This window comes from Arachis hypogaea, chromosome 12 (assembly GCF_003086295.3).
Source record: "Arachis hypogaea cultivar Tifrunner chromosome 12, arahy.Tifrunner.gnm2.J5K5, whole genome shotgun sequence".
Lineage (NCBI taxonomy): Eukaryota > Viridiplantae > Streptophyta > Magnoliopsida > Fabales > Fabaceae > Arachis > Arachis hypogaea.
In genome coordinates, this window is record NC_092047.1 from 50,569,504 (window position 1) to 50,590,518 (window position 21,015).

General features: G+C 37.7%; 2 non-coding genes across 2 annotated transcripts; one reads left to right on the top strand and one right to left on the bottom strand.

The window, feature by feature from the left end:
• The first annotated feature begins 4,005 nt into the window (after positions 1 to 4,005).
• Positions 4,006 to 4,113, top strand: LOC112731492 (small nucleolar RNA R71). Its single transcript, XR_003167266.1, has one exon. It is a non-coding gene; the product is annotated as a small nucleolar RNA R71 (small nucleolar RNA).
• A 16,470-nt stretch (positions 4,114 to 20,583) lies between these two features.
• Positions 20,584 to 20,691, bottom strand: LOC112730848 (small nucleolar RNA R71). The gene has a single exon (XR_003166653.1). It is a non-coding gene; the product is annotated as a small nucleolar RNA R71 (small nucleolar RNA).
• Positions 20,692 to 21,015: the final 324 nt, after the last annotated feature.

A 21,015-nucleotide genomic window follows, 5' to 3' on the forward strand; every position in this document is an offset into this window, starting at 1 on the left:
ACCCATGAAGTCAATGCCCCAAGCATAAAAAATTTCACAGAAAATCATAATCTGTTGAAGCATCTCATCACTCTTGGATATATTACCAAATCTTTGGCATGGGGAACAAGATTTACAAAATTCAGCAGCATCTTTAAAAAGAGTAGGCCACCAGAATCCACAGTCTAAGATTTTTCTAGCTGTTCTTTGAGGGCCAAAATGTCCTCCACTCTCAGAAGAGTGGCATGCCTCTAAAATGGACTGGAATTCTATTTGGGGTACATACCTTCAAAATACCTGGTCAGCACCACACCTCCATAAATATGGGTCATCCCATATATAATATTTAGACTCGCTTTTCAGCTTGTCCCTTTGATGTTTAGTAAAATTTGGAGGGAAGGTATGGCTAACTAGATAATTAGCTACAGGTGCATACCAAGAAACTACTTCAGATACTGCTTGCAAACTATCAAATGGAAAAGTATCATTGATAGGAGTGGAGTCATCCTTAATGTGCTCAAGGCGACTCAAGTGGTCTACCACTAAATTCTGGTTACCACTCTTATCCTTAATTTCTAAATCAAATTCTTGTAGCAACAGTATCCATCATATTAGCCTTGGTTTGGACTCTTTTTTAGCTAATAAATATTTTAGAGCTGCATGGTCTGAGTACACTACTACCTTAGTACCAAGTAAATAGGCTCGGAATTTATCCAGAGCAAAAACAATAGCAAGAAGCTCTTTTTCAGTAGTAGTGTAATTAGACTGAGCAGCATCTAAGGTTTTAGATGCATAAGCAATTACGAAAGGATCCTTACCTTCACGCTGAGCCAGTGCCGCTCCTACTGTATAGTTGGAGGCATCACATATAATCTCAAATGGCTGGCTCCAGTCTGGTCCTCTCACAATTGGAGCTTGAGTCAGGGCAATTTTTAGCTTATCAAACGCTTTCATGCAATCTTCACTGAATTCGAACTCAATATCTTTCTGTAGCAGTCTAGATAAAGGTAATGCTACCTTACTGAAGTCCTTAATAAATCTCCTGTAAAAACCTGCATGGCCAAGGAACAAACGGACTTCCCTCACGAAAGAGGGGTAAGGTAAACTAGAAATGACATATACCTTTGCTGGATCTACTGAAATACCAGTTTTAGAGACAACATGTCCTAGAACAATCCCTTGATTTACCATTAAATGATATTTTTCAAAATTCAATACAAGGTTTGAAATAACACATCTGTCTAATACTCTAGCTAGACTATCCAATCAAAGGTCAAATGAATCACCATATATGCTAAAATCATCCATAAATACTTTCATACAGTTCTCAATAAGATCTGAAAAGATACTCATCAGGCATCTTTGGAAAGTAGCAGGTGCATTACATAAGCCAAAAGGTATTCTTTTATAAGCATACGTTCCAAAGGGACATGTAAAAGTGGTCTTATCCTGATCCTCAGGAGCTATATTAATTTAAAAGTAGCCTGTATAACCATCTAAAAAGCAATAATGGGATTTACCTGACAGGCGATCGAGCATCTGATCAATAAATGGCAAGGGGTATTGATCCTTGCTAGTAGCTTGGTTAAGACGCCTATAGTCAATGCAAACCCTCCATGAATTCTGCACTCTAGTTGTCAGGAGCTCTCCATGCTCATTCTTTATTGTTGTGACTCCATACTTCTTGGGCACCACTTGTACTGGACTAACCTATTCACTGTCTGAGATGGGGTAAATGATATCTGCTTCAAGTAGCCTGGTCACTTCTTTCTTGACAACTTCTAAGATGGTTGGATTCAATCTTCTTTGGGGTTAACGGATAGGTTTCGAGTCCTTTTCTAAATATATCCTATGCTCACAAACTTGGGGATTGATGCCTACTATATCCACCAAGCTCCACCCAATTGCTTTCTTGTGCTTTTTCAGCACACTAAGCAGTTGCTCCTCTTGTTGAGAAGTGAGTTCCCTTGCAATGATGACTGGGAACTTCTGATTATTCTCAAGGTAAGCATACTTGAGGTGTGGGGGGAGGGGCTTCAATTCCAATTTCTGCTCATGGCTAGGTTCTGGATCATCCCGGGCTGGTGGTAATGGTAAAATGTCTTTATTATGTTCAGAGGGCGTTCCCACACTTGGACCTTGCTCCATGTGTTTCTCTTCTAATTCTTCTTGGTGAACTTCAGCTACAGTTTCATCAATAATATCGCACTAGAAGATAGAATGATCTTCCGGAGGGTGCTTCATAGCTTCATTTAAACTGAAACTCACTGTTCTACCATCTATCTCAAAGGAGTAAGTTCCTGAGAATGCATCCAGCTTGAACTTTGAGGTCTTCAGGAATGGTCTTCCAAGCAGGATTGATGATGTTCTTCCTGAGTCATTATGGGGCATTTCCAGGATATAGAAGTCAATGGAAAATGTGAGCCCCTTAATGCTCACTAATACATCTTCAGCTATTCCAACTACTGTAATAATACTTTTATCTGCTAACACAAAACGAGCTGCCGACCTTTTTAAGGGAGGGAGCCTTAGAGTATCATATATAGACAATGGCATTATACTAACACATGCTCCTAAGTCACACATGCAATCAGAAAATACTACACCTTCAATGGTACAATTTACCATACATGGACATGGATCACTACATTTTTCAGGTATACTTCCCATTAAAGCAGATATAGAACTACCTAAAGGAATAGTTTCTAATTCATTAATTTTATCCTTATGAATGCATAAATCTCTCGGAAATTTTGTATATTTATGTACTTGCTGAATAAAATAAAAAAGGGGAACAGTTACCTCAACCTTTTTGAAAATTTCTACCATTTTGGGATCAAGTTTCGTCTGCTTTCTGGGCTTTCTTGCAAGGTGTGGGAATGGGATAGGGATGGCGTTACTTGCAGCTTCTGTATCCTTTGGTGCTCCATTCCTTGGCTGAGCTAATTCTTCTTCAACCTTATCTTGTACTTCATCTTCCTCTTCAGCATCTTCCATTTCAGCATCTTCTACTTCCACTGAGTCTTCAATTGGGGCGTGTTCTATTGGGCTTGGCTCCTCCTGATTCCTCTCTGGCAGTGTGGTTTCGGACCTCAAAGTGATGACATTGATGCCACCCTTAGGGTTAGGTAAGTGTTAAGAAGGAATTCCACTGGAGCTTGAAGGTTGGTTGGTGGAAGCAGGTAGTGACTCTATTCGGGCGGCGAGAGCTTGTAAAGTAGCATTCAGACCATTTAAAGTAGAGTTTAGTGTAGTCTGCATGTCTTGTTGTCCTTTTGTGAGAGAACGAAGCATCTCGTCATTTGATGAGGAAGTGGGATAAGTGATCTGTGGGACTTGTTGTTGGTTAAGCTGGGGTCCTTGTGACTGTCTTAGGTGAGGAGCTCTGTAAGGTTGGTTCTGATTCTGCTGTCTGTTGTTGTTATTCCACCTCTGGTTTCCGTTGTTGTCTCTGCCTCCTCTGTTATAATTGTCCCTCCAGCCATGGTTGGAATTATCTCTCCAACTTTGGTTGGAGGTGTCCTGCCATCCTTGGTTATAGTTTTCTCCTTAGTTGTAGCTGCTGCCTTGTTGATTGTATCCTTGGTTCGGGCAGTCATAGAAGTTATGAGTAGCTACCACAGTGTTATCTTCTTGTTGGAGCTACGGGCATTCATAAGTATAATGACTATAGTTAGCACAGATTTCGTATACTCTTTGTCGAACTAGCTGTTGGTTTTGTTGTGGCGTGGCAGGCTGAGCTTGTTGTTGTTGGTTCAATTGCATTTGCTTCAGTAGGGTGGTCATTTCATATATACTCTGTGTAAGAGAAGAAGTTTCAGTGCTGGAGGAGACCTCTGCAACAGCTTTTAAGTGGCTGCTCCTGTGCCTGTGATTCCTAGTAGACTCAGCTAAGTCGCTAATCAGTTGCCATGCTTCATCTGCGGTCTTGTACTTTTTCAGAGAACCATTACTAGCACCATCTAGTGTAGTTTTATCCCGAGGCTTCATACCTTGAGTGAAGTAGCTGATTAACACTAGCCTGTCAATCATATGATGGGGGCATGCGTTCAGAAGGTTCTTAAAACGCTCCCAGTACTCATAGAGAGTTTCTGATTCACCTTGAACAATGCATGAGATCTCTTTCCTTAGTCTGTCTGTAACTTCAACTGGAAAGTATTTTTCTATAAATTCTCTCCTGAGCGTATCCCAGTTAGTAACAGTCGCTTCAGGTTGGGAGTAGTACCACTCCCTTGCCTTTCCCTCAAGAGAAAACAAGAAGGCAGTTAACAGAATAGAAGTTTCATTCGCACCATGATGCCTAACAGTAGAACAGGTTGTCTGGAAATCCCTTAGGTGCTTAATAGGCTCTTGAGCAGGTAAGCCATGAAACTTGGGCATCAAGTTGATTAATGCAGTCTTTAGCTCAAAATCTGCAGCCAGAGTTGGATGATGCACTTGATACGGCTGCAGTGTAAAATCTGGGGCTCCAGCTTCCTGGAGAGTAATCCTCCTAGGTGCTGCCATGTTATCTGCACGTGAATCAACTGAATCAGTAGTAAAGGAGCTTGTTTTGTTCTCAGATGGCAGTTCAAATTCACCCTCAGATGAGACTGGTGAATCGAGAACAATCACTTCACCACCCTCAGAGGCTAACCGACGTCGAGCTCGCCTAATACGTGAAATAGTTCTTTCAATTTCAGGATCAGATGCGGCTAAGCTCGAATCAGGAAGTGAACGCATCATTCAATGAAAGAAACATATAGCTCATAGTAATAAAATAAAAATAAGATCTGCAAATAAAATAAAAATATGTACACTAATTACTAATTTAGCACACAATTGCAACTCTCCGGCAACGGCGCCAAAAACTGGTGCGTGGCAGAAGTTAGGCCAATTAAGAGATTATAATATAACAGAACAGCATTGCGAGTATAGCTCTTAACCAGCAAAAATCTGCCTCACCAATTTAAAAAGAGTGTCACAAAAATTTAGAATAGAAAAAATACTGGGAGTATGAGTCCCAGGTCGTCTCCCAACGAGTTGCGAGAAAGGATGCTATTTTATTAATTAGAAATTTTTCCGAGAGTTTTGAGAGTTGAATAATGAGAAATTAAATAATTGTAAATTAAAGCAATAAAAACTAAGAATGATTATTAATATTCTAGATAAAAAGCCTTGACTGGGGGAATGATTAATTGAAAGTTCTATCCTTATTGGGATCTCTTAAGTGTAGTATTAAAAAGGTTGTTGTTTTCTCTTAGTTAACCCTTACTAAATAAAGAAAAGTCAAGCGATTGAGCTAACTCTTATTCGCAAATCCTAGTCCTCTCCCTTGGGAAGGTCTAGCGTTAGTAAATACAGAACTAGCCAACAACTTCCAGTTTAAACAGCACTTAAGCCTTCCAACTCAAGTGTCTCCTTTTAGTCAACCCCCATGTCAAGTATTGGAGTCTACTCCAATAACACGAATATAACGCTCATAAAAATAATAGAGGAAGACATGATGAATTTAAATAAAATAGGGATTCAAAATTGATTAAAAATAAAAGTAATCATTTGCACTAACAATTCATGAAAATAATCTAATTACCACTTTAAACAAGAATTAAGAATAAAAGAGTAAGTAAGGAAACAAACTAGAATAGTGTCTTCAACGGAGGTAATGACTCTTCAATATCTAAAAGCAAAAGCAATAAACTAGGAATGTAAAGAGAACCTAGAGGAAGAGTAATTCACTCTAGATTCAGATCTAAAAACCTAAAACTATCCTAATGAGAATATGTGAAGTCGTCTAAAGTTGGATATCTAATCTGTGTCGAGTCTCTGCATGTTCCCTGGCTTTATTCTGTGTTTCTGGACCAAAAATTGGGTCAAAATGCTGCCCGAAATTGCCCCTAGCATTTTCTGTTAAGTTTGCAGATCGCGCAGGTCACGTGTATGCGTTGTCCACGCGTTCGCGTCAATCAACGTTTTTTCTTGTCATGCGAGCGCGTTATCCACGCGTTTGCGTCATTTGTGCAGACTCCAATCCATGCGTACGCGTCAGGCACGTGCACGCGTCGCTGCAATTTTCTCTATTCCACGCGCTCGCGTGAGCCATGCGCGCGCGTCGGTGTTCGCTGGTTATCTCGTTAGTTTCTTGTGTTTCTTACATTTTTGCAAGTTTCCTCTCCATTCTCTAAGCCATTCCTGCCTTGTAAAGCCTGAAACACTTAACACACGGATCACGACATCGAATGGTATAAAGGAGAATTAAAATACACTAATTAAATATCTTTAGGAAGCAAGTTTTCAATCATAAAACAATACTAGGAAGGGATTATAAAATCATGTAAATCGTATGAATAAGTAAGTAAAGGCTTGATGAAACCACTCAATTAAACACAAGATAAACCATATAATAGTGATTTATCAATCATTATTATTAATCATAACTCATCATAATATTCCCTTTCTTCATCCTCAAGTTACCCCTTTCCCTAGCTTCCTCTCAATCACTAGGCATTTTACATTAATTTAAGATTTAAAAGATGAAAACAGGGGTTTATAAGCCTGAAACTGCGTCTCAGAAGGTTACAAGCTTATTCGGAATGTGAAAGACTTGAAAACAAAAGCTTTAGAAAAGAACAGGGTCGCGTATGTACGCACAGGGGTGTGCGTGCGCACCCCCAAAAATACTTTTAAACGTGTGCGTACGCACAGAACGCAAAATCACCAGGGTTGAGTGCACGCAAAAGGTGTGCTAGCTCCACCAACCGCATGCCATTCCCAATTTGTGTGTGCGCACAGGTTTATGGGTACGCACAGCTTGCAAGACTTCCTTAGCCATGTGCACGAACAGAGCGTGCTAGCGCTCCCAACAGCAGCCCCATTCCCGCGTGTGCGTATGCACAAGGCTGTGCGTGCGCACAGGATTAAAATTCCACGGGTTGTGTGTGCGCACAGGGCTGTGCGTGCGCACTCCAACCAAAATCACAAATAGTGCAGAATTTGCAGAATTCATATTTTTGGTCCAAATTTCCAACGATCATATCTCCTTTCAGAAAATTCAGATTTTCACTAAATTTAAACCATTTAAAAGCTTATGAAATCATCTTTCAATTGATATAAAAATTATCATATTCTGAAAACGATAGCTAGAGATATGATCCGTTGCAGTTCATCAAAATCCCATTTTTACCAAAACTGATAAACTCCCAAATTTCATAACATACATTTCAAAATCATCCAAAAGCCAACCAAACTCATACATCCAACATCAAACACTTCTATCCACTCATTTAAACACCAACCTACCAATTCTTCCTCATTTTACCAAATCTCACATCAACATCAACCTTTCGTATCTCAACTTCCAAACAAATATTCCATTCATCAATCACCATATATATATATATATATATATATATATACATGCATATCAATATCATACTTGATTTATTCCCATCAACAAGAGCCCAACCTTATCATCCATTGAACATATCACTCCATATCACATACATACTTTTTCATGCTTTGCCAACAATTATCATCATTCACAATCACTCAACCACTACTTGAATATTCATCTCAATCTAATTTATTCAATAACTACATCAACATATCACAATCCACTAATTTCATACAAAACAACACAATTCATTTCAATCCATCAACAACATCAATAGTTCAACTCCTATCTTAGGGTCTCTAGCCTAAGTTTTCACACCACATTACATTTTAGATACAGGAAATCGAAACCATACCTTGGCCGATTCCCGTCTAACCCGGAACACTCTCAAATTCAATTTCCAAGGTCTCCAAAACTTAACCAACAGTTTTTCAAACTTGGTGCTCCACTCCAAAGCTTTCCAAAATCACCAAACAAGCTCCAATACACATATATACAATGCCTAAGCCACAATATCACACCCAACACAATAACTCATTACCTGAAGGCTTTAATTTATAATGTCTACTAGGGTTTGAGATCTCTTACCTTCCCCAAGGACTAAGAAGGCAAGAACAAGTCTTCCCCTCACGTTAATTAGATCCTATAACACAAAGGAGCTCACAAGTTTTAACATTTTTTCCCAAATTTTCGAAACTCAGAGCTGGGATTTGAAGAAGAAACTGTAGCTTACCTCAACAATATTTGTTTGAATTTTGTAGAGCTTGATGCCGCGGTCATGTGGCCATAAACGGTGCATTAATCGGAGCTCCAGATCAAAAGTTATGATCAATTGAAGCTTGGAATGAATTGGAACAAGGGTTTCACACTTTCCCCCTTTTCCTTGCTTTGTTTCAGCGTGTGTGTGTGATGAGCGGATATTTTATACGCTTTTTGGGGTTAATTTCATATAGTTTTGAGTATGTTTTAGTTAGTTTTTAGTCTCTTTTCATTATTTTTTAGGAAAAATTCATATTTCTGGACTTTACTATGAGTTGTGTGTTTTTCTATAGTTTCAGGTATTTTTCTGGCTGAAATTGAAGGAGCTGAGCAAAAATCTGATTCAGGCTGAAAAAGGACTGCTGATGCTGTTGGATTCTGACCTCCCTGCACTCAAGTGGATTTTCTGGAGCTACAGGACTTGAAATGGCATGCTTCCAATTGCGTTGGAAAGTAGACATCCAGGGCTTTCCAGCAATATATAATAGTCCATACTTTGCACAAGGATAGACGATGTAAACTGGCGTTCAACGCCAGTCTTCTGCCAAATTCTGGCGTCCAGCGCCAGAAAAGGATCAAAAGCTGGAGTTGAACGCCCAAACTGGCATAAAAACTGGCGTTCAACTCCACAAATGGCCTCTGCACGTGAATTACTTAAGTCTCAGCCCAGAACACACCAAGTGGGCCCCAGAAGTGGATCTCTGCATCATCCATCATAGTTTACTCATTTTTTGTAAACCTAGGCTACTAGTTTAGTATTTAAACAACTTTTAGAGACTTATTTTGTATCTCATGACATTTTAGATCTGAATTTTGTACTCTTTAACGGCATGAGTCTCTAAACTCCCTTGTTGGGGGTGAGGAGCTCTGCTGTATCTCGATGAATTAATGCAAGTATTTCTGTTTTCCATTAAAACACGCTTGTTCCTATCTAAGATGTTCATTCGCGCTTAACAGTGATGGAGGTGATGATCTGTGACACTCATCACCTTCCTCAAATCATGAACGTGTGCCTGACAACCACCTCCATTCTATATACGATTGAATGAGTATCTCTTAGATTCCTTAATCAGAATCTCCGTGGTATAAGCTAGAACTGATGGCGGCATTCATGAGAATTCGGAAAGTCTAAACCTTGTCTGTGGTATTCCGAGTAGGATTCAAGGATTGAATGACTGTGACGAGCTTCAAACTCCTGAAGGCTGGGCGTTAGTGACAGACGCAAAAGGATAGTAAATCCTATTCCAACCGGATCGAGAACCAACCGGTGATTAGCCGTGCTGTGACAGAGCGCGTGAGCGTAGTTTTCACTGGAAGGATGGAAGGTAGCCATTGGCAACGGTGATCCACTAACACAAAGCTTGCCATAGGAGGACGTGCATGCGTGAACAAGAAGACAGAGGAAAGCAGAGATTCAGAAGACAAAGCATCTCCAAAACTCCAACATATTCTCCATTACTGCATAACAAGTAACCTTTAATCCATGCTCTATTGTTTATTTGCAATTCAACTGATAAACATAATTGACTTCCTGACTAAGATTTATAGATAACCATAGATTGCTTCAAACCAATAATCTCCGTGGGATTCGACCCTTACTCACGGAGGTATTACTTGGACGACCCAGTGCACTTGCTGGTCAGTCGTACGAGTTGTGAAAAGTGTGATTCACAATTTGTGCACCAGTGTGTTAGAGAGGGCAGAGAGAGTGCTGAGTTTGGTTAATGAATGAGGGTTTGGCTGCACCCTTGGGCCCAATATGGGTCCAGTTGGCCCGATTTGGCCCGTTCGGCCCAATCTTGGGCCGATTTCTTTAAAATTAGTGTCAAAATTCTCGTTTTAATTTTTCCTATCACATTAAACCATAAAAACCTCATTTCTCACTTTCTAGAATATATTTTAATTTATGGATTAATTAGTCATTAATTAACCGGGTTTTACATTCTTCCCACCTAAATGGGAATTTTGCCCACAAAATTCGAATTCAATTTCCTGTAAATAGGTGAGGGTAGTTTGTCCCCATCTCTAATTCAAGTTCTTCGGTGTGTACCTTCATTCTGACTTGATCTCCAAGTCACCTTTCTAATAAGACTTCCTTTCCTCAAAGTTCCTTATTGTTTAAATTATCAATTATAATTGGGGTCACTTGGAACTTCATATCCTCTTTTAATCAAACTGGTTCAAATTGTTCTAACACCTCAGACGGCCCATCGTCCTCCAAATAAACTCCTTTAGGTCGATTGCTCTCCTCTTACCGGTTGCCAAAGCTGTTTCCAAGAGTACACAGTGTTCTCTCTTAAACTTTCTAGGCTCACTCCGTCAGTTTGCAAAAATTTTATGTCGGCTTTTCTTAGTGAAAATCTTAAATTGCCTTTTTCATTGTCTCGACTATCAAACTCAGGGACTACGATACTTGATACTTCCAGTTTCAGATCAGTACAAAGGTGTCTAGCGCACTGTGAAATCCCACCTTCTCCTTGGTGTATAGTCTCGTTATTATCTCCGATAATTAGTTTGCCCCGATGGATGGAATGGACTTGGTCACTTGTTTCACGATTATCTAACAGCGTCACCTTCTGTCCTAGACCTCGTCAATCTATTCCGAAATCAATGGCTATCCATTCTCACCTTAAGTGTAGAACCTCCAATGGTTGCAGCATTTCGAATGGCTTCCATTGGTTACTTTCTATTATCTAACATGTCAACTACATAATCACACGTGCCACAAAGTCATTTCATCAAGCCACCCAAAAATGTCTTCTTTGAACTCATGACACGTTTCAGTAATTACAGGGTGAATAAAAAATTCGCTCTCGTAAGCTTCAGACAACGGTTCATGTGTCAACTTTTCATGTTAAGTACACTCACCTCTTCCTATACCTTCTATTTCGTCCCTTCATTCCTCCAAATTTCTTTCTTGTCTTCCTCTATCTCTCCTTGATTTTCTTGTTTAATAGACTTCAATATCCTCGATAGCTCTTTATCCTCCTTAGTTATACAAGCAATACTCAGAGATTTCCTGCTCAAGCATCCGTCACCGCTTCCCGAAGTTGTGTTCGCACGCATCCTAAATCCTTTTTTGCAAGTCATCACAATAATTTCACGTAATTTACTTAAGTTCGGGCATCATGGATACTGGCACTGATGTTAATCTTCCTTTCAAGGTCCAAAAGCCTTCGTTGTATCTAGGTACATCCTAGAGTGCTAACTTAACCGCAGGTAATATGGTTGTTAAGAATTAAGGCTCCAATATTCTTCGTCGTGCCACAGGTGTTCCAAAGTCTTGCTCTAGCGAATTAACATTTTAATGGTTTCATCTAGGAGTTATGCACGACGGAAATTTCAGTACGAATTAATTTTTAAAAAAAATTATTACGTTCAGATTGACGAACAAGCAACACGAAGGATATTCACAAGAAACCAAAAGAAATTTTTATATATGATCAAACAGAGTTATACCAAAATAATAAAATGCACAAGAAGAAGAATCAAGGTGCATCTCAAGAAAAGAGCTCAAATCAAGAACCTTTGGTAGAAAGAGTAGAGCGTATAGAGTCAAAGAAGTCTCAGCTGATTTTGAAGAATACAATTTGCAAATGAGAGCAACTATACTCACATCAAGTTCCCAAAATTCAAGGATTACGTGGTTATACTAAGACAAGCTCAAGCTCATCTTAGAAGAAATAAGATTCATGTGTGTAAAGAGTAAAACTAGAAAGATGCTCAAGTCATTTAAGAAGGAGTCCAAGTAGAGTTCCAATGCAGGTCTTGAAAGAAGATTAAATCGGTTTGCACAGATTCCGTTGGCACACTTTCCCTCGCATAAAGCCTTCTGCTGTTCTCTTCCTTCTTCACTGGCATAACCGACGCTGCTCACAGGAAAACACTTAGTCGGACAGTTTTCTCTTCTAATACTCCTTTCAACTTAATCCTAGGTTTACTGGTTATAATGGTGTCTTCAGTTGTGGTACAATCAAGACTGATCCAGCTTTTGGCACTAAGCCTATCGCTAACTCGCTTTCTCTCCGAGGTGGGTGGTTCTGGTACACTTTCAGGATTATCTCGGAGACTCTCTCGCAATGGCAATTCGGTCTCATCTTCACTCGTCTCTCAAACGATTAGCAACTAAAGTTAAATCTGTTCCATTCCTCATCCTCGTAGTTCACTGTCATTGAGTTTCAAACAATAACCCCGTACTGTCCTCAATACTTTCAATCCCTTATATATAATCCAACCCACTTCCGTTGCATCACTCTGATTTGTTTGTCTTCAAGAATCTGTCATTTGATGTTACTACCCCACGTAGCACTCTTACCTTGGTTCTAAGTTAATTACCTTAAATCCTAATCTGTTACTTCTATCTTAAGTACAAATAAACTCAATGTCACAACATTTTATAGCATAATTGAAATTATATTAGCATTTTTGCGATTACCTCCACCTCGTGGTGACCGACCGGCACCCTAAGTTCTCCCTTGTGGATAGTTCCAGGACATATGCCCAAGACAACCGCACTTATAGCATAAGCCCGAACCAAAATAACACGGCCTATTCGGGTGATAGCTTCTGCATTTTTGACAACTTGAATCATCTGAGGCAGTTGCTGGCTGTTTTCCTTTTCTCTTGAATTCTTGGCCCATTGCTGCGAAGTTCTGATTATGTTATTGATAAACCACTATTTTATGGTTAATCTTGTGCTTAATTGAGTGGTTTTTATCAACTCTTTACCCACTTATTCATACTATTCGCATGTTTTACGTTTTCCTTCCTGATTTTGTGCTATGATTGAAAACATGCTTCCTTGATCTTATATTTGCTTATTATTAATCCTCTCTTATTACCATTAGATGCCTTGATATGTGCGTTAAGTATTTTCAGAGATTACAGGGCAGGAATGGCTTAGAGGATGGAAAGGAAGTATGCAAAAGTAGAAGGAATACAAGAAGTTGAAGGAACTGCAAAGCTATCAGCCTGACCCTCTCGCACTAAAATGGTTATAACTTGAGCTACAGAGGTCCAAATGATGTGGTTCTAGTTGTATTGGAAAGCTAACATCTGGAGCTTCGATTTGATATATAATATGCCATAGTTTCTCTGACGATAGGCGACACGAATGCATGCTCCACGCAGACGCGTCGCAGTGGCAAAAATCAGCGTGGCAGATTTCTTCTCCAGCGATTTCTAGACTGTTTTCGACCCAGTTTGCGGCCCAGAAAACACAGATTAGAGGCTATAAAGTGGGGGAATCCATTCATTCATAATCATAAGCTCATCATTCATAATTTTAGTTTTAGATGTAGTTTTTAGAGAGAGAGGCTCTCTCCTCTCTCTTAGGATTTAAGATTATTTCTTTTTCATCACAGGTTCAATGTTCCTCTTATTTATTTTCTACTTTTATTATATACTTTTAATTATTATTTATCTTTTCAATTTGGCTTATACTACATTCATGTTATGATTTTCTTAATTAATATTATTTGAGGTATTTCAGATTTAAGATTGCTTTGCTTTATTTACATTGATGCTTTTAATTTAATTTAGATATTTTCTCCCTTTTGGCTTGGGTTAAGTAATTGGTAACGCTTGAGCTGTCAAATAAAGCAGTGGTTGAAATTGAGAGTTGCTCCAATAACTCTAGTCTTTCCACAGGAATTGACTAGGACCTGAGGATTAAGCTAATTAATCCACTTAATTTATCTTCATAGTTAGAGGTTAACAAAGTGGGATTAAAATCCAATTCTCATCACAATTGATAAGGATAGGACTTCCAGTTCTTATACCTTGCCAAGAGTTTTATTTATTTATTTATTTTACCTGTCATACTTCTTCCTTACTTTCAAAACCCCCAATTTACAATACTCATAATCAATAATAAGAACATACTTCCCTGCAATTCCTTGAGAAGACGACCCGAGGTTTAAATACTTCGGTTATTAATTTTAAAAGGGATTTGTTACTTGTGACAACCAAAACGTTTGTAAGAAAGGTTGATTGCTTGGTTTAGTAACTATACTCGCAACGAAAATTTACTATAACTTCTAAACCATCAATCTTCAGTTCTTCAAAATGGCGCCGTTGCCGGGGAATTGCAAACGTGTGCCTTATTATTGGTTATTGTAAATATTTTCTTTTACCTGTTTATTTATTTTTATTTTTTTTGTAAATTAAGAGGTTATTGGTTTTTATTTAGTTTTTAAAAATTTTTCAAAATTTTTTTTTCTTGGTGTTCATCTTGATCTTCAAGTTGTTCTTCGTGTTCATCTTGACCTTCAAGTTGTTCTTAGTTGTTTTCTTCGTTTTGATCTAAAAATTTTCAGTTTGGTGTCATTTTATTATTTTTCTCTTTCCTCATTAAATTCAAAAATTCAAAATTTAAAACTCAAATTTCAAATTTCAAATTTCAAATAAATTTTAATTTTCAAAATTCAAATTAAAAAAAAAATTGAATTCAAATTTCAAAATTTCAAATTTCAATTTTCAAAATTCAAATTTAAAAATTTAAAATTAAAATCTCAAATTTCAAAATTTAAATTTTGAAATTTAAATCTTTTTCAAAAAAATCATATCTTTTTCAAAATCTTATCTTATCTTATTTCAAAAATTAAATTTCAATATTTAAATTTCAAATTAAAAATTTCAAATTTTAAATTTCAAATTTCAACAATTTAAAAATTCAAATTTTCAAATTTTAGATTTCAAAATTTAATTTCAAATTTCAAAATTTAATTTTCAAGTTTAAAAATTTAAATTTCAATAACCTTTTAATTTCAATTTATTTTTATTTTCGTTTTTAAATTTTTATCTACTCTCATGAGTTCTCACCCCCATCGCTATGAGTTTGGTTACAATTATGTTGCAGGAAGAAGAAATTACCATGAGAACAGGCATCAAGGTTGGAACAATCAAAGATGGGAGGAGCCACAAGGATTTGATCAACCCTCATGGCAACAACCACCTCCAATGGACTATCAACAACCACCACCATATGCCTATAAACCCTCTCCTCAACATCACTTTGGACCACCATACTCACAAGCCCCTTTTCACCATTCACTTCCATATGACCCTAACCCGTATCCACCATACAAACCACCTCATGAGCCAAATGAACCCTCCTATCCACCCCAAACCTCCATGGAGAAAGCACTTACTGATCTAAACTCTACTATACAAGCTCTCGTCGCCTAAATCGGACCACCAAATACCTTCAACAATCAACCCTCAAGCTCTAGTGTACTTCCTTTTCAACCACAGAATGATCTCTCCATCCCATCACCACCATCCATGGAAGAGCACCCACATCCATCAATCTAAGAGCAACATGATCCCAATGATGCTATTGACATGGAACAAGAGAGAAGGGATCATCTTCGCGAATCCATACTTCATAAGGAGCTAGAGGAGGCCCTAAAGGTGAAGGTAGTAAAGACCCTTGAAGATGAAAGAATAGTTGAAAGGAGTTGTTATGGAAAGAAAATCATCAAGGATGAGTACGATTTTATATTAAAACTACTGGACAAAGCAGTAATTATTGAAGAGGAAAAAGTGGTTGAAGACTTGCGAGATGCTGAACCTCCATGGGAAAGTCAAGACATAGAGCCTCCTTCCAAGACGGTTGCATTTGATGTTGAGGAGGGTGTACAACCTCCAAGGCATATCATAGTTGAAGACTTGGAAGAGGTTGGTCAAGAAATGGAGATTAAAGAAAAAAGAAGCACAGCCTCCCATGCCCTTGGTGAGCAATGAAGAAGAGATTGAATTGGAAGAAAGCTACCAAGAAGAAGAGGTTGATATTGAAGAAACTTGCAAAGAGGTGGAAGTTGTCAGAGAAGAGCACAAGGGAGTGGAGCTTGCAATTTCATTAGAAATACCTCCCCCTAAGTTACCATCATCCTTCACAACATTCAAGTGGGTAAAATTCATATCCTTCAGCTTTCTAATTCCACTTGAATATGGGCTACTGGAGACGGATGGTCAACTTAGAGCTCTTTGTGGCATTAAGAGTAAGAGGAAGATGGTTAGTGGTTGGAGTCGTCATGCAAGATTTAATATGGTGGAAAGCTCGAAGTTTAAATGCAAAGGTTGGTGTAAAGCTCAGCTGAATGGGTCTAGGAAGTTGTTTGGCCTCCTTAGTGAGAATTCAAATTGCCTGCCACCCGGATGGAACAATATTGCTTAACAAGAAGACGGGTGCAGAAGCAAGGTTTGGGACCCCGGAATTCAGTCTAGCAATCAACACTCTTGGGGCCTTGTCACTTGCTTCAACTTACTTGAAGGCTTTCTGCGCCTAGTTTGGGATTCCAGAGGTTACTGGAAGCACAAACACTGGTGGGGATTCCTGGATGAATACAAGCATAAGCCACCATAACAGAGAGCTCACCAAATGTCCAACTTAAGGACTTTAACTAAAAGTGCTAGGTGGGAGACAACCCACCATGGTATGATCGCTCCTTTTTCATTTTTTATTTAGTTTTATTTGTTTTCGAGTTTAATTTTATTTTATTGTATTGAACCTGGAGTTTTGCATAACATTCATATTAGCATTGCATTCTGCATACTGCATTATTTAAAAAAAAAAAAAAAAAAACGCACGCGACGCGGCAGCGTCGCTGACGTGTCCGCGTCACCAGTGCGTTTTGAAGAAAAGAGAATTGAACAGAGAGTCACGCAAGAGCGTGGCTGGAGGCGTGCCTTTGGCACAAATTGCCCCACATGACCGTGATGAGCGGATAATTTATACGCTTTTTGGCATTGTTTTTACATAGTTCTTAGTATGATTTAGTTAGTCTTTAGTATATTTTTATTATTTTTTCAATAAAAATCACATTTCTGGACTTTACTATGAGTTTGTGTGTTTTTCTGTAATTTCAGGTAATTTCTGGCTGAAATTGAGGGACTTGAGAAAAAATCAGATTCAGAAGTTGAAGAAGGACTGCAGATGCTGTTGGATTCTGACCTCCCTGCACTCAAAGTGGTTTTTCGGGAGCTACAAAACTCCAAATGGTGCGCTCTCAATTGCGTTGGAAATTAGACATCCTGGGCTTTCCAGCAATATATAATAGTCCATACTTTGCCCGAGTTTAGATGATGCAAACTGGCGTTCAACGCCAGTTCCATGCTGCATTCTGGAGTTGAACGCCAGAAACAGGTTGCAAAGTGGAGTTAAACGCCAGAAACAGGTTACAAACTAGTGTTCAACTCCAAGAGAAGCCTCTACACATGTAAAGCTCAATGCTCAGCCCAAGCACACACCAAGTGGGCCCCGGAAGTAGATTTCTGCATCAATTACTCATTTCTGTAAACACTAGTAACTAGTTTAATATAAATAGGACTTTTTACTATTGTATTTACATCTTTGGATATCTTTGGATATCTTTGGATTGTCTTTTGATCCTTTGATCATGTTTAGGGGGCTGGCCATTTGGCCATACCTGGACCTTGTTCTTATGTATTTTCAACGGTAGAGTTTCTACACACCATAGATTAAGGTGTGGAGCTCTGCTGTTCCTCACGAATTAATACAAAGTACTATTGTTTTTCTATTCAATTCAAGCTTATTCCGATTCTAAGATATTCATTCACACCTCAATATGAATGTGATGATCGTAACAGTCATCATCATTCCCAACCTATGAACACGTGCTTGACAACCACTTCCGTTCTACCTTAGATTGAATGAGTATCTCTGGGATTCCTTAATCAGAATCTTCGTGGTATAAGTTAGAATCCATGGACAGCCATTCTTGAGATCCAAAAAGTCTAAACCTTGTCTGTGGTATTCCGAGTAGGATCTGGAAAGGGATGGCTGCGACGAGCTTCAAACTCGCGAGTGCTGGGCGTAGTGACAGACGTAAAAGGATCAATGAATCCCTATTCCAGTATGATCGAGAACCGACAGATGATTAGCCATGCAGTGACAGCGCATTGGACCATTTTCACTGAGAGGACAGGATATAGCCATTGACAACGGTGATGCCTAACATACAGCTTGCCATAGAAAGGAGTATGAATGGTTGGATGAAGACAATAGAAAAGTAGAGGTTCAGGAGGAACAAGCATCTTCATACGCTTATCTGAAATTCTCACCAATGAATTACATAAGTATCTCTATCTTTAATTTACGTTTTATTTATCTTTTAATTATTAAATCTCCATAATCAATTGAATCCGCCTGACTAAGATTTACAAGGTGACCATAGCTTGCTTCAAGCCGACAATCTCCGTGGGATCGACCCTTACTCACGTAAGGTTTATTACTTGGACGACCCAGTGCACTTGCTGGTTAGTTGTGCGAAGTTGTGACAAAGAACTAAGATTATGAACGTGCGTATTGAGTTTTTAGCGCCGTTACCAAGGAATGGAACCGTCACGATTTCTGCGCACCAAGTTTTTTAGCGCCATTGCCGGGGATTGTTCGAGTTTGGACAACTGACGGTTTATCTTGTTGCTCAGATTAGGTAATTTTATTTTATTTTCAAGCTTTTTATTTCTTATTTTCGAAAATAATACAAAAAAAACTAAATAAAATCATAAAACCAAAATAATTTGATGTTTCTTGTTTGAGTCTAGTGTCAATTTTTAAGTTTGGTGTCAATAGCATGTTTTTATAATTTTCTTGCATTTTTCGAAAACTCATGCATGGTGTTCTTCATGATCTTCAAGTTGTTCTTGGTAAGTCTCCTTGTTTGATCTTTAAAATTTTTTGTTTTGTGTCTTTTGTTGTTTTTCATATGCATTTTTGCATTCATAGTGTCTAAACATGAAAAATCTCTATGTTTGGTGTCTTGCATGTTTTTCTTTTCCTAAAAATTTTCAAAAATAAGTTCTTGGTGTTCATCTTGACATTCAAAGTGTTCTTGGTGTTCATCTTGGCATTCAAAGTGTTCTTGCATGCATCATGTGTTTTGATTCAGAATTTTCATGCATTGAGTCTTTTTGATGTTTTTCTCTCTCATCATTAAAATTCAAAAATAAAAAAAAATATCTTTCCCTTTTTCTCTCATAAATTTTCGAAAATTTGAGTTGACTTTTTCAAAAATTTTTAAAATCTAGTTGTTTCTTATGAGTCAAATCAAATTTTCAATTTAAAAATTCTATCTTTTTCAAACTTTTTCAAAAATCAAATCTTTTTCATTTTTTTTGTTTTATGATTTTCGAAAATTTCAAATTGATTTTCAAAATCTTTTTCTTATTTTTATTTCATATTTTCGAAATTAGTGCTAACAATTAATGTGATTGATTCAAAACTTTTAAGTTTGTTATTTGCCTAGTAAGAAAGGTTCAATCTTTAAACTCTAGAATCATATCTTTTTAGTTTCTTGTTAGTCAGGTAATCAACTTTGATTTCAAAAATCAAATCTTTTAAATTTCTTTTTCAAATCTTTTTCAAAATAAATGTCAATCACATCTTTTTCAAAATCAATTTCAAAATCTTTTCCAACTTCTTTTCTAACTTCTTATCTTTTCAAAAATTGATTTTTAAATCTTTTTCAATTAACTACTTGACTTTTTGGTTTAATTTTAAAAGTTTACTATTTCAATCATATCTTTTTCAAAACTACCTAACTAATTCTATCTCTAATTTTCGAAAATCCCTACCCTCTTTTTCAAAATTCCTTTTTAAATTAACTAATTGTTTTAAATTTAATTTAATTTGATTTAATTTTTCCTTTCTTAATTTTCAAATTTTTAATTTTAATTCTAATTTAAAAACAAAAATACTTTTATTTTATTTTATATAATTTTCGAAAATTCTTCTCCCTCACCTCCTTCTATTTATTTATTTATTTACTAACACTCCTCTTCATCTAAGAATTCAAACATACTCCTCACCCTTGTGTTTGGATTCTCCTTCTTCTATTTATATCTTCTTCTACTCACATAAAGGAATCTCTATACTGTGACATAGAGGATTCCATATTTTCTGTTTTCTTCTTTTTCATATGAGCAGGAACAAGGATAAGAACATTCTTGTTGAAGCTGATCCTGAACCTGAAAGGACTCTAAAGAGGAAGCTAAGGGAAGCTAAAGCACAACTCTCTGGAGAAAATCTGATAGAAATTTTCGAAAAAGAAGGAGACATGGCCGAAAATAATAACAATGCAAGGAAGATGCTTGGTGACTTCACTGCACCAAATTCCAATTTACATGGAAGAAGCATCTCAATCCCTGCCATTGGAGCAAACAACTTTGAGCTGAAACCTCAATTAGTTTCTCTGATGCAACAGAACTGCAAGTTTTATGGACTTCCATCAGAAGATCCTTTTCAGTTCTTAACTGAATTCTTGCAAATCTGTGATACTGTTAAGACCAATGGAGTTGATCCCGAGGTCTATAGGCTTATGCTTTTCCCATTTGCTGTAAGAGACAGAGCTAGAGTATGGTTGGACTCTCAACCTAAAGACAGCCTGAACTCTTGGGATAAGCTGGTCACGGCTCTCTTAGCCAAGTTCTTTCCTCCTCAAAAGCTTAGTAAGCTTAGAGTGGATGTTCAAACCTTCAGACAAACGGAAGGTGAATCCCTCTATGAAGCTTGGGAGAGATACAAGGAACTGACCAAAAAGTGTCCTTCTGACATGCTTTCAGAATGGACCATCCTGGATATATTCTATGATGGTCTGTCTGAATTATCAAAGATGTCATTGGACCATTCTGCAGGTGGATCCATTCACCTAAAGAAAACGCCTGCAGAAGCTCAAGAACTCATTGACATGGTTGCAAATAACCATTTCATGTACACTTCTGAAATGAATTCTGTGAGTAATGGGACGCCTCAGAGGAAAGGAGTTCTTGAAATTGATACTCTGAATGCCATATTGGCTCAGAATAAAATATTGACTCAGCAAGTCAATATGATCTCTTAGAGTCTGAATGGATTGAAGGAATCATCCAACAGTACTAAAGAG